This window comes from Pan paniscus, chromosome 18 (genome assembly GCF_029289425.2).
Source record: "Pan paniscus chromosome 18, NHGRI_mPanPan1-v2.0_pri, whole genome shotgun sequence".
Lineage (NCBI taxonomy): Eukaryota > Metazoa > Chordata > Mammalia > Primates > Hominidae > Pan > Pan paniscus.
In genome coordinates, this window is record NC_073267.2 from 59,139,499 (window position 1) to 59,151,549 (window position 12,051).

At 52.4% G+C, this 12,051-nt stretch overlaps 1 protein-coding gene across 3 annotated transcripts in view; it reads right to left on the reverse strand.

Annotated features, from left to right (window-relative positions):
• The window catches only part of ZNF423 (zinc finger protein 423), a 366,350-nt gene that overhangs the window by 193,932 nt on the left and 160,367 nt on the right, over positions 1–12,051 (reverse strand). The window lies entirely within an intron of this gene.

Here is a 12,051-nt window from a genome sequence, read left to right on the forward strand (position 1 = left end):
GGCGGAATCTACAGCCCAGAAAGGCAGGGGCACGCGAACCACCAACACCGGCTGATGGCTGTCCCCAGGCTCAGAGGCCCAGCCAGGCCAGCCAAGAGGGTTTACAAGGGAGTCAGGAACACTGGACAGGCTGTCCCCATCTGGGGCCACAACAAGCGGGCATCCGGCAGCCCAGCCAGGCACAACAGCTCAAGCTCAAGCTCAGGGCCTCCCTCTGGAAGGCAGCAGCCCCCAAAACTCAACATCTGAAGTTGGAGGAGGAGGCAGCCCAGGGCAGAATCTTCCCCCATCAAGCAGCACCCCCATCCCAGCAAGTTTTAACTGATCTGCAGCCTTCTAGAGCAGGTCTCCTCAACAGACATTAACAAGGCACCTACTGTGTGCCAGGCATGGACTAGGTGGGCTCAGCTAGGGATAGAGCAATGGAGGTTCCTGCCCACATGCAGCATGGGGTCTTGAGGGGACTGAGCAGCAGCCAGGGTCTAGTTCCTTGGACTGACACCCCACTGTCCCTACCAGCTTTGTCCCCAGGCCCCTGCCCTGGTGCAGTTCAGTCAGAAAAGGGGAAAGACTTCTCTGCCTCCAATCCTATTCCTCCTTCAGCGCTGCGTATTTCAGGAGAGACCCCTCTGTTCACCTCGATGCCCAAGCCAGGAAACCAGGGATCCTCCTGGGTTTCTCCAAAATTTAATCCATTTCCACACCTTGTCAACGTGATCCCTAGGACGGCTCTCGCACACACCCTCTGTTCTCGGTCCCCACTGCCTGCAGCGCCATCCTCTCCATGTCCCCACCTGCCCACGCCCGTCCTTGACAGGGCATTGGCAGGAGCTCTGCCAAGGATGAGTCTGAGGATGCCAAGACCCCCACCACCCACACTGCTCCTAGAACATAATACAAATGCCCCACCTGGTCCCACCCGTACACACGCTCTGCTGGCTCACCACGCTCCCCCATGCTGCCTACCACCAATCCCCCCAACATGCCAGCGCCCTCCTGACTTGCAGTCTTCAAACCTTCCGTCTGGATGGCTATCCCCATAATTTCTATTCATTGTTTCGCCCTCGTTTCCAGTGTCCATTCTTCAAAGAAGCCTTTGCTTCTCTCTCATGCCCCATGCTCTTCCTTCCGGATGCTTCCACGCCTAGAAGATAAACGTAGCTATTTATGGGGTGGTTTGTCTAGCTGTCCTTCTCCCCCACAGGCTGGAAGCTCCACAGGGGGAGAGTCCAGGCCTGTCCAGCTCACTGTTGTATGCCCAGCACTCAGCACACAGCCTGGCACAAAGTAGGTGCTCAATTAATATGCATTAATTCATATTAATTATGAAAGTCCTGCTGCTTGAGTCTCGGGTAGGCAGGCAGGAAGGCCAGCCTCGCAACCTTCCTTAGCACCATCCAAAGTGCAAGGCGGGTCTCACAGAGGCTCTGTCTTCCATGCTGGGGCAGGAGGGGACCACACCGTCATGAATACCAGGCACGTAGTGGAGGTGACATGAAGCCTCAGGTATCATGTACAAAAACCTTCTGGCCCTGTGGAGCTCACTGCCAGGAAGCAGCCCTGCAGCCACTCAGAGTACACAGGCCTGCGTACGCCCCACACGGAGGATGCAGGTCCCCTGTCAGTGCCCTCCCAGCCTTTCCTGCCAGACCCACCACACTTGAGTGGCCTGGACGCTCCAATCACCCCCTCTCCCACCACACCCAGGCTTCCTACCTGCCAGGCTTCCTACCTACCTTACTATCACTGTCCCCTGACCAAGGCAGACCTCTTCTTCTCATCTCTAAGAGATTTCCCATAAAGACCCAAGTGACTGGCTTCTCTTGGAAATCTAGAAGCTTGGGTGACACCAGGCCCAGCCTCCTGCAAGGCAGCCATGGACAGGAACAGATGGAGGAACAAGCATGATCTCGACTCACCAGCCCCGCCAGCCTGTACCCATGCTTCCTCACCTCCCAGGCAGAACCCCCATCATCATCAGAACCTGCAATCCCTGCACCAGCCTCGCATCCCCATCCCACCTTGGATCGCATGTTCCTAACCATGGAGAAGGCCTCACCTTCTCATCTCTGTCTGCCCCAGGGTCTCCTGCCTGGAGGGAAGCCCCAGGAAGGGTGTACAGGAGAACCAGATGGCAACACCCCCTCCATGTCTGCCACCTCCCCACATCTGGCAGAGCACCCCTATTTCATCTTGGGTACCTGAGTTACTGTTCATACACCACCCCCGTGGTTTGTCCCCTATAGTTTATTAACATCCACTAATAAACAGTGGGCAGGCCTCCCAGGGCGCCACCAAGAGACCCCTGGCTGGGTGGGCAGGGCCTTCCTTGTCCTGCCCTCTCTCAACACATTTTTCACCATAAGGGAACAATTAGGAAAAACTCCCTCCAGGTTATATTTAGGAAGGGGTGGAAGTGGGGGAAGCTTCCTCTAGTAATTTTCATTCAGTTGCACAGGACTGCCTGTCCCCACCTACCCCCGGGCTAGCACTGCAGGGCAGGCAACCGCCTCTCCCCACACACGGGTGCAAACCAAACCCAGCCTCTGCCCAGCCCTGATTATGCCCGCGTTTAAAAATAAGATGTGAAAGATGCATTATGTAAGACCTGTAACACTCTCCTGCCCACCTCCGACTCTAGAATCAAAGATCATCATTTCTGCCATCAAAAAAGAATGAAAGAAAGGCAGGAACAATGAAAATAGCTGCCCAACATGAGCCAGATCAAAGACATGGGCACAGAAAATGAGGAACCAGGGGGGCCTTTAATTACTGCCTGCATCCTCCGAGTCATGTGGAGAGAGGGGAGAAGAAAAGTTTTGAAGGCCACCAGGTTCCGTCCTGCTGCGGCTCCTGTTTCCACAGCCAGCACCAGTTCCCGACAAACTCACGCCTTTCATTTCCCTCCCTTTTTTCCCTCCTTTTTCTCTGCCCCCCACATGTGAGACAGGACTCCCAGACTCCCCAGTGCTTGACGTCCTCCAGCAGAGAGAGCTCAGAGGGGCTCCTTGGAGACCCCAAGGGAGGGACACGGCTGCATCTTGGAAGGTCCTGGTGGGTCCCAACCCATCTGTCCTCCCAAAAAACAGCCAGAGGGCCTCCGGGAGGGACCCAGGGACCCACAGCGGGAGCGGATGCTGCAGACCACGGTGCGTTTTTTTTTTTTTTTGCAAGTCTCCCTGGTTGAGAGGGAAAGGAAAAAAAAAAAAACTCTTCAAATTCATATTGGGCAGGGCTCCGTGGGGCAGCAGATCAAACCTGAGGCCCGGCTGTTTGAGCTCAGCGGCAGAAAAAAGGATTGCCCAGGGACTGAGCTTAAGTAGAAGCTGGATTAAACTTCAAACACAAACTCCTCCTTTTTCTACACAGCAGACAGTCATGGCTAATATTGCAATATGGACTCTAAAAATGCATTACAAATAACTTACTCTGGACCCAGACTTGGGTCTTTTGTATCAAGGGGAGGAGCAAGAGAAATCATTTCAACAGAAAAGACATAGGAGCCCGCCCTCTTGCTCCACAGAGGGAAGCCATTGGAGGTTTGGGCCAGGGAGGCCAGCGAGATCCCCGAGTGACGGGAACCTTCAGGAAGATGTCTTGCTGGCAGCCCGGGCGGCTCCCCCGGAGGCTGAATGAGGCTTAGGTCTTCCTAAGTTGGGAGACTCTATGTATATTTTATCAAGGAAGAAATGCCAGGCCAAGGTGACCAAAACAGCGGTACATTTCAAATGTCTAGTGACTTAAATAATTAAAGCATTTACAGCACTCATGCTCTTAAAACACATCCACAAACAATGGAAGATGATTGTGTTATTCACGTGATAAATGAGAGACTCATTAAAAAAGGAAAACTTACAAACTCCCGATGCCAGCAGGCGGTGTGGTGGGTGGGGAGCAGAAGACAGATTTCAAGCTGTAGGATTGGCTTCTTTCAGCACCTCCAGAGTTACCCTGTGGTTGGTGTCCAATTTCTTTGAGAATGGCCACGCTAGTATCCACTCCACGGAAGCTCCTGGGCCAGTGGCTGTCCTCCAGATACTAGCAAGAGCCTAGAGCTGGACCGGGAGCCACCTGCACTACCCTGGCTCCCGAGACAGCATACCAGGCACCTCAGGAGATCTTGGCCAGGAGCACAGCCACACAGGTGAGGATTTGGAGGTTTGGGTGTAGGGATGAGAAGGATTTGTTCCTACTGATGTGTTGATTCATGTGTTTACCCACGGCATGGCTCTAAGATTGTGTTGTATAATAAAGAATTTGGGGCTGGACACAGTGGCTCATGCCTGTAATCCCAGCACTTTGGGAGGTCAATGCAGGAGGATGGCTTGAGCCCAGGAGTTCCAGACCAGCCTGGGCAACATGGCAAGACCCCATCTCTACAAAAAAAAAAAAAAAGGTGGGTGAGGAGAATTAGCCAGGCGTGGTGGTGCGTGCCTGTGGTCCCAGCTGCCCAGGAGGCTGAGTCAGGAGGATCGCTTGAGGGGTCAAGGCTGCACTGGGCTATGATGGCACCACTGCCCTCCAGCCTCGGCAACAGAGAGAGAGACCCTGCCTCAAAAAGAAAAAAAAAGAATTTAGGCCAATATTTGCAAAGATATGCTGCTTTCCTGAAGTATTTTCAGAAACATTAAAACGTGCCCCACACCTCCGTGACCTCCAGGAGGTCGAGGGGTGTCACAGTGTCTGTGACGGAACAAGGATATTGCCCTCTCCCTATACTCCACAACTCCCAGCCAGAGGCCAAGAGGCCTTGAGACTTACTGCAAGCAATCCCGTGTGGCACCCCGGGGGCCCCAAAGGCATGGTACGCCATTGCTGGTATCTCCACATAACTTTACCAAGGTCAGGAACAGGCAGGTGGTACCTGAGGAGGCATCCAGGCTGGAGATGCATCTGGGAGGGGTGGCTGTCCTTCCCCCGACCGAAAAACCAAGGCAGTCCTCCCTCAGAATGGCCACATCTCTGGATCTCACAAGTCCTGAAAGGCTCCCAGGCAGTGACCCAGCTCTGCCACCAGATAGCTCAATAGCCAAGGACACTCTCCCAGGTCCACTGAGGATGGTAGCCTGGACTGTTTCACTCTGCCCCACCTGCCATCCCCAGGAAAGGCTTCCTCTCCACACCCTACTCCACCTCCCTGCACCCCCAGGGGTGTCCTGTTCTACACAAAAGGGCACAGAACCACCATCTACTAAGTGCAGCCCAGTGTACAAAGCAGTGTGCCAGCCCTTCATGCCCATTATTGCCCTGAACCCTCATCGCCATGCAAGGGAGGCTTCAGTGGCCCCATTTCACAGAGGGGTAAACTGTGGCTCACAAATACATTAACTGCTAAAGACTGTGGGCAGAGAAAAAATGTGAACACAGAACTGTCAAGATCCAAATCACTGGGAGGCCGAGGCAGGAGGATCACTTGAGGCCAGGAGTTTGAGACCAGCCTGAGCAACATGGTGAGATCCCACCTCTAGAAAATAAAAAGCCAAACATGGTAGTGCACACCTGGAGTCTGACTACTTGGGAGGCTGAGGCAAGAGAATCGCTCATGCTCAGGATTTGAGGCTGCAATGAGCTAAGATCGCGCCACTGCACTTCAGCCTGGACAACAGAACAAAACTCTATCTCTAAACAAAAAATAATAATAATTCAATTTATCTGCTTTTCTTTTCATGATGTGACATCATCTCCCAGGAATTCTTCAGAGCTTCCACCCCTATTAATAAATCCCCTTGCAGAGAAAGTACTGACCAGAGGGGTTCTGGAGGAGGCAGCGAGGGGGTACCACTGGGTTACCATTGGATAAACAAATGGATTATCCATGCCCAACAGGCGGTGCCTCCTGGAAGCCTTATTACACCCTGCAGGGGCACACAGAGAGGTACCCCCGAGCGCTCCCAACAGGAGTCACTGGAGGATGGGAGGGGGATGGAGACCTGGAAACAAGGAGATGGCAGGCCCGGGTGGAGTGTGGCAGGTAGAAAGAGGCTGCAGCTCCAGAGACAGCCAGGAGGTCCGTGAGCAAACTAAAGCAACCTGTTTCACCAGCCGCAGGCCTGGGGAGCGTGTGGAGACAGGAGGGGTGAGCTCCCCGGCAGCCCATGGCTCCAGCCTGAGGCCCAGGCATCTGACCAGAGACACTGATGACATCCATCTCAGAAGCAACCGTCGGAGGGGGCTGAGGGGCCCTTAGTGGGGAAGAATCAGCCGACCAGGGCAGAGGGCCCAACAGAGGGAGTCAGACAGGTAGACATAGAGAGTGGGTTCATCTATCAAAGTCCTCGCCCTCTTGGCAAGTTCTGATCTTTGAAGTTTCCAACTTGTAGCTAGAAAAGTGGCCACCTTCTATGCCCCCTCCCAGTTGGGAGGATGCTGGGGTCTGTGCAAATATTCACTCTGTGGGACGGTACAACTTGGTGACCAAGAACTTGGGCTGTGTGATCAGACCGGCATGGGTTTGCCTCCAAGCTCCAACACATCCTGGCTGGGTGATCGTGAGCAAGTTACTGAACATCTGTGAGCCTCGGTTTCCTCATAGGTTAAAATAGAGGATCCTCGGCCTGGCGCAGTGGCTCACGCCTGTAATCCCAGCACTCTGGGAGGCCTAGGCAGGCGGATCACGAGGTCAGGAGATCGAGAACATCCTGGGTAACATGGTGAAACCCCGTCTCTACTAAACATACAAAAAATTAGCTGGGCATGGTGGTGGGCGCCTGTGGTCCCAGCTACTCAGGAGGCTGAGGCAGGAGAATGGCATGAACCTGGAAGGCAAAGCTTGCAGTGAGCCGAGATCGCACCACTGCACTCCAGCCTGGGCAAGAGAGCGAGACTCCATCTCAAGAAAAAAAAAAAAATAGAGGATCCTCAACGTTCACAAGTAATAGAGATGTTGAGGGTATAGAAGATGGGGTGGGTGGCTGCACAAGGGAAGCGCCATTATGCAGTGACTATAAGCCTGGGGCTGAGCACTTGGCCTCCTCCTGCTGCTGAGGGACTGGGCGGCTGTGGCCCCCTATCCCCACACTGCCCCATTTCTTTTCTTATTTTGTTTGTTTGTTTGTTTGTTTATTGAGACAGGATCTCTCGCTCTGTGGCGCAGGCTGGAGTGCAGTGGTGCAATTGCGGCTCACTGCAACCTCCACCTCCCAGGCTCAAGAGATCCTCTAGCCTCAGCCGCCAGAGTAGCTGGGTCTACAGATGAATGCTACCATGCCCAGCTTATTTTTGAATTTTTTTTGTCGAGACAGGCATCTCACTGTGTTGCTCAGGCTCTTCTCGAACTCCTGGGTTCAAGCGATCCTCCTGTCTCAGCCTCCCAAAGTGCTGGGATGACAGGGGTGAGCCACCACACCTGACCTGCCCCATTTCTTATGCAGAGCACTTGACATATGAGGACTTCTTCCCATGGGCTATAAGGGGGAAAACGATGAGGCTTTCTCCTTCCCCACTCCTCTCTGGCAGACCCCCAGCACACAGCCCGATGCAGAGCCAAGAGGTCTGCCCCAGAAAACAACCCAAAAAAACCAGAGTGAAGCTAGGCCCAAGACCCCACCCAAACAGAGGTGGGACGAGGGACTGAAATCTGATCGGTGTTGGACCCAAGAACCAGCACCTTAACCCATGCCTGACCCCCACTGCCTCCTTTCACCACGCAGGGTGGAGACTGAGAGGCCTGCAGTCGCCTCGTCCATCTTGCTAGGAGGCACAGAAGCCAAGGGAACAGCCACACAGGGGAAAGCTTGGAGAAAGGATGAGGAGGGGGCAGGGGAAGCTACAATCCCGGGTGGACACCCCTGAAGGACAGGCAAATGCCCACCCACTCACAACATGCTAGACAAAAGGCCACTTTCGAGTTTTTAACATATGCCCACATCTATTCTCTCTATGCAGTCTCTCTGCAGAAGACAATATTGTCTCTAGTGTTTAGATGAGAGGTGAAGAATAAGCAAAGACACCTCGTACATCTCCATGAAGGCAGGGGCTATTTCCTTCACCCCTGTGTCCTAAGCTTAGCCTAGCACTGTGCCAGGCACATAGTAGGTGCTTAATAAATGTTTCTTGAATGAACGAGTGAAAAGCAATCGTAGAATGCCTCTGTGAGTTCCACAAGGGCAAACATTATGATGTATTCACTTGCTTGGATGAGCCATAGAGTTCATGAATAAATGTGTGAATAAATAAAAATAGTGATAGCTAACATTAAGTGCTTATTACATGCCAAGCATTGTTCTGAGCACTTTAAATTGATTAACACATTTACTTCTCCCTCCTGCTTCCCCTTCCTACTTCCCTCCTTTCCATTCATCAAATATCTATTAAGCATCTTTATTCCCTATGCTAATAATAGGGGTCCACAGAAATGAGCAGGGTGTGGGAAGAACCCGTGAGTATGAGGTATATGCTATTGTTAGTTCCATTTTACAGATGAGGAAACTGAGGCTAAGAGAATTAAGTAACCTGCCCAATGTCACACAGTAAGAAGGATGCATACGTGGGATTAGAACCCACAGTCAGGCTCCTGGTCCTGTCTTATGTGTGAATAAGGTTCAAAGGATGCTTATCAATGACCGTGGTGAAATGCTCCATGCTTTTCCGCCTGGCCAGCATCTATCCCTGCATTCTGTAGACCAGCCCTGTCTTCCTTGAGCAAACACTCCCTACCCGCTATGTGATTCAGGTACTTCAAGCCTGGCCAAATAGCACTGCACCCTCCAGCCACAGTGATTGGCTTAAGGATGAATACATGACCAATCCGGGCCAATCAGAGTGAATCCTGAGACCTCATTACACTACAGGAAAGAGATGCTCTACCTCAGCAAGGAGGCTATGAGCTTGGGGCCACTGGAGGAAGGGGGATTAACTTGCCCTCTTTTAGGAAGAGCCTGGCAGAGAATGAAGCCAACAAAAACGAAAGCAGAGACAAGAACACTAGAGAGATGAACTCCTAAGGATCTGGCCAGGCCTGAAGGTTTATCCTTAAGCCAGTTTGAGATGCGACTCTATTCCTTGCAACTGAAAGATGCCTGCCCAATACTATTATTGTTCAGTTCAACATCCTTCTCTTATAAATGAAAGCTCAGAGCAGGTCAGTAACTTAGTCAAGCTCATAGTCAGTGTCAATGCCAAGGCTAGAGCCAAGTCTCATGAAAACTCCTCTGCCAGTGCAACATTCCTCCTCAGTCTGTCTAACGAGGTTCTCCCCATGCCCTGATCATTTCTATGGACCCCTATTATTAACACAGGAAATAAGGATGCTTAATAGATATTTAGTGAATGGAAAGGAGGGAAGTAGGAAGGGGGAGCAGGAGGGAGAGGGAGGGAGACTGAATTTCCAGAGATCAAAACCTGTTCTTACTCAGCTTGGTATCACCAAGTGCCCAGCACAGTGCCTGCCATACAGAGACCCCTCTAAAAATAATCAGATGTGTGGCGGGATGAATGCACAGAACAAAGCATGAGTCTTTGCTGTGCCAAGAGATACAGAGGGGGTTCCATTAAATCCCCCAATGGCTAGGGGCACTAGCAGTAGAATTGGATTTGTAAAGCTACACACATGATTTTGTGCCTCCAGCCCTGAACACCTTTTTGGCCACATGGTAAAAACATCCTGCCTCTGCTCATCTGCAAGCAGGGATTGGAAATCATGCCCCCCGCCCCCGTGCTCAGCTGCCTTCAGGGGATACCTTTTCTTTCCCATTCTTTATACCCCCAGACTTCTAAGGGTCAAATCCCCTATGCCTTCCTCTCCTGCAACAGACACACCACACATAGAACTCCACTGGCCTCCAGGGGAAAGGAAGGGAGGCCCTGCCCTCCTCCATCCAGGAAGGGCTCTGATGCCCTCTAGCCAGGGCAGGCACCCCCAGCCACACTGAGGGTGGAGGATTACTCCTAACAGCATCTTGAGGTAGGGTAGGGAGAGCCTTGGGAAATACTTGTGAGCATTTCCAACACACAAAATAGGGTCTGGTTTCATGTGAAGAAATGTCTCTCTGCAACTAAGGGAAACCAGGCAAAATATGACCAAGCCTTACAATACTTGTCCACCTAGTGAAGACGTGAGAGTGTGATCCTCAGAGGCAGCCTCTGGCTCCCACATCCATATTCCACTCACCCTGAGACCCACAGCCAGTCCCTTCCCCTCCCTGGGCTTCCATTCCCCAGTTCTGCACCGAGCAGCTCAGGCGAAGGATCCCTCAGCAACCTTACAGGTTTTGGTTTTTGTTTTTGTTTTTGTTTCTGAGACATAGTCTCACTCTTGCCCAGGCTGGAGTGCGGTGGCGCGATCTGGGCTCACTGAAGCCTCTGCTTCACAGGTTCAAGTGATTCTTGTGCCTCAACCTCCCAAGTAGCTGGCATTATAGGTATGCGCCACCATACCTGGCTTAATTTTTGTATTTTTATTTTATTTTATTTTGAGACAGAGTTTTGCTCTTGTTGCCCAGGCTGGAGTGCAATGGCGCAATCTCGGCTCACCGCAACCTCCACCTCCCAGGTTCAAGCGATTCTCCTGCCTCAGCCTTCCCAAGTAGCTGGGATTATAGGCATGCGCCACCAAGCCTGGCTAATTTTGTATTTTTAGTAGAGATGGGGTTTCTCCATGTGGGTCAGGCTGGTCTCGAACTCCCAACCTCAGGTGATCCGCCCACCTCGGCCTCCCAAAGTGCTGGGATTACAGGCGTTAGCCACTGCACCCAACAATTTTTGTATTTTTAGTAGAAGCGGAGTTTCGCCATGTTAGCCAAGCTGGTATCCAACTCCCGACCTCAGGTGATCCACCCACCTCGGCCTCCCAAAGTGCCAGGATTACAGGCGTGAGCCACCGCGCCAGGCCCCTTACTGGTTTTTATTTTGTTTGTTCATAAAGCAAAAAGAGTACTCGCTCTGGAGCCTGGAGAGTGTGGACTGGAATCCAGACTAGACAATTTAGTACAAGAAGGACAACAGCTACTACTGAGTGCTTGCTCTGTGCCAGGCACACTCCAAGCTCTTGCATACATTATTCCAATGCATCCTCCCTACAACCCTGAGGTGGGTACTATTATTATCCCCATTTTATAGATGAGGAAACTGAGGCACAGAGACCTTCAGGAAATTCACCAGAGTCATAAAGTCTGCAAGTGCTGGGGCCAGACGTGTGATCTCAGACAGGTTTACTCAACTTCTTTGACCCCAGTGGACTCATCCGTAAAATGGGAACCCATGCCCAACTCTCACTGTTACTGTGAGAACCCACAAAGAGAATGAAGGGAGAAGAGCCAGGCATGGAGCCCTGGAACTGTTCTTTTCCTTTCCTTCCTCTCGCTTGAATGACAAAGGTCTTCACGCCTGCTCCCCAGCCTCACAAAGCAGGTAGAAAAGTCATTGCGATGGTGAGGGGTGGGGTAGCAGGCTCAGAATTCAGTGGCATGCATCCTCATACATGGGGTATTATTATTGCTGTTATTATTGATATGAAAGGCTAGAAGGCTCTGATTTAAGTAATTGGGCCACACCGAGCTCTAGCTCCAAACAAAGAAAGTGAAACAAGGCTACCAGAGAAGGACCTCATACCAGGGGCTCCCCATGGTGCCAGATTCCAAAAACCTGACTCCATCAGCCCCGCTCTCAAGGTGTTTTTCTACCTCCAGTGGCTTTGGGAGAAGGAGGCCCAGGCCCGCCAGGCCTGGCTGGCCTCTCCCCTAGCCCCTTTGAAGTGCCCAGCATGGGGTGGGCTGGAAGGAAAACCCTGGGCCACAGAGGCTGTGACGGCACCTACCCACCCCCACCCGGCTACCTCCCTCTCATTGTGCAGCCTGACTGGGCCTTTGTTGCCAGAGTCCTGGCGGGGGACAGCCAGGGACCTGGCCTCATTAAGTGCCTGACCTCAGGCAAGCCCCCTCCACCCAGGGTGGAAGGTTAATGTGGCTGCCCGCCATGCAGTCCTGGGCCTCCAGGAGGCTCCTCGAAGGGACAAAGGACCAGCCCCCTGTCTCCTCTCCAGGCCCCAAAACAGCTGCCAGCCTGCAGAGCGCTTTCAGGAGGGGGGCTGGCTTTGATGGCTCAGAAGTCACCAGG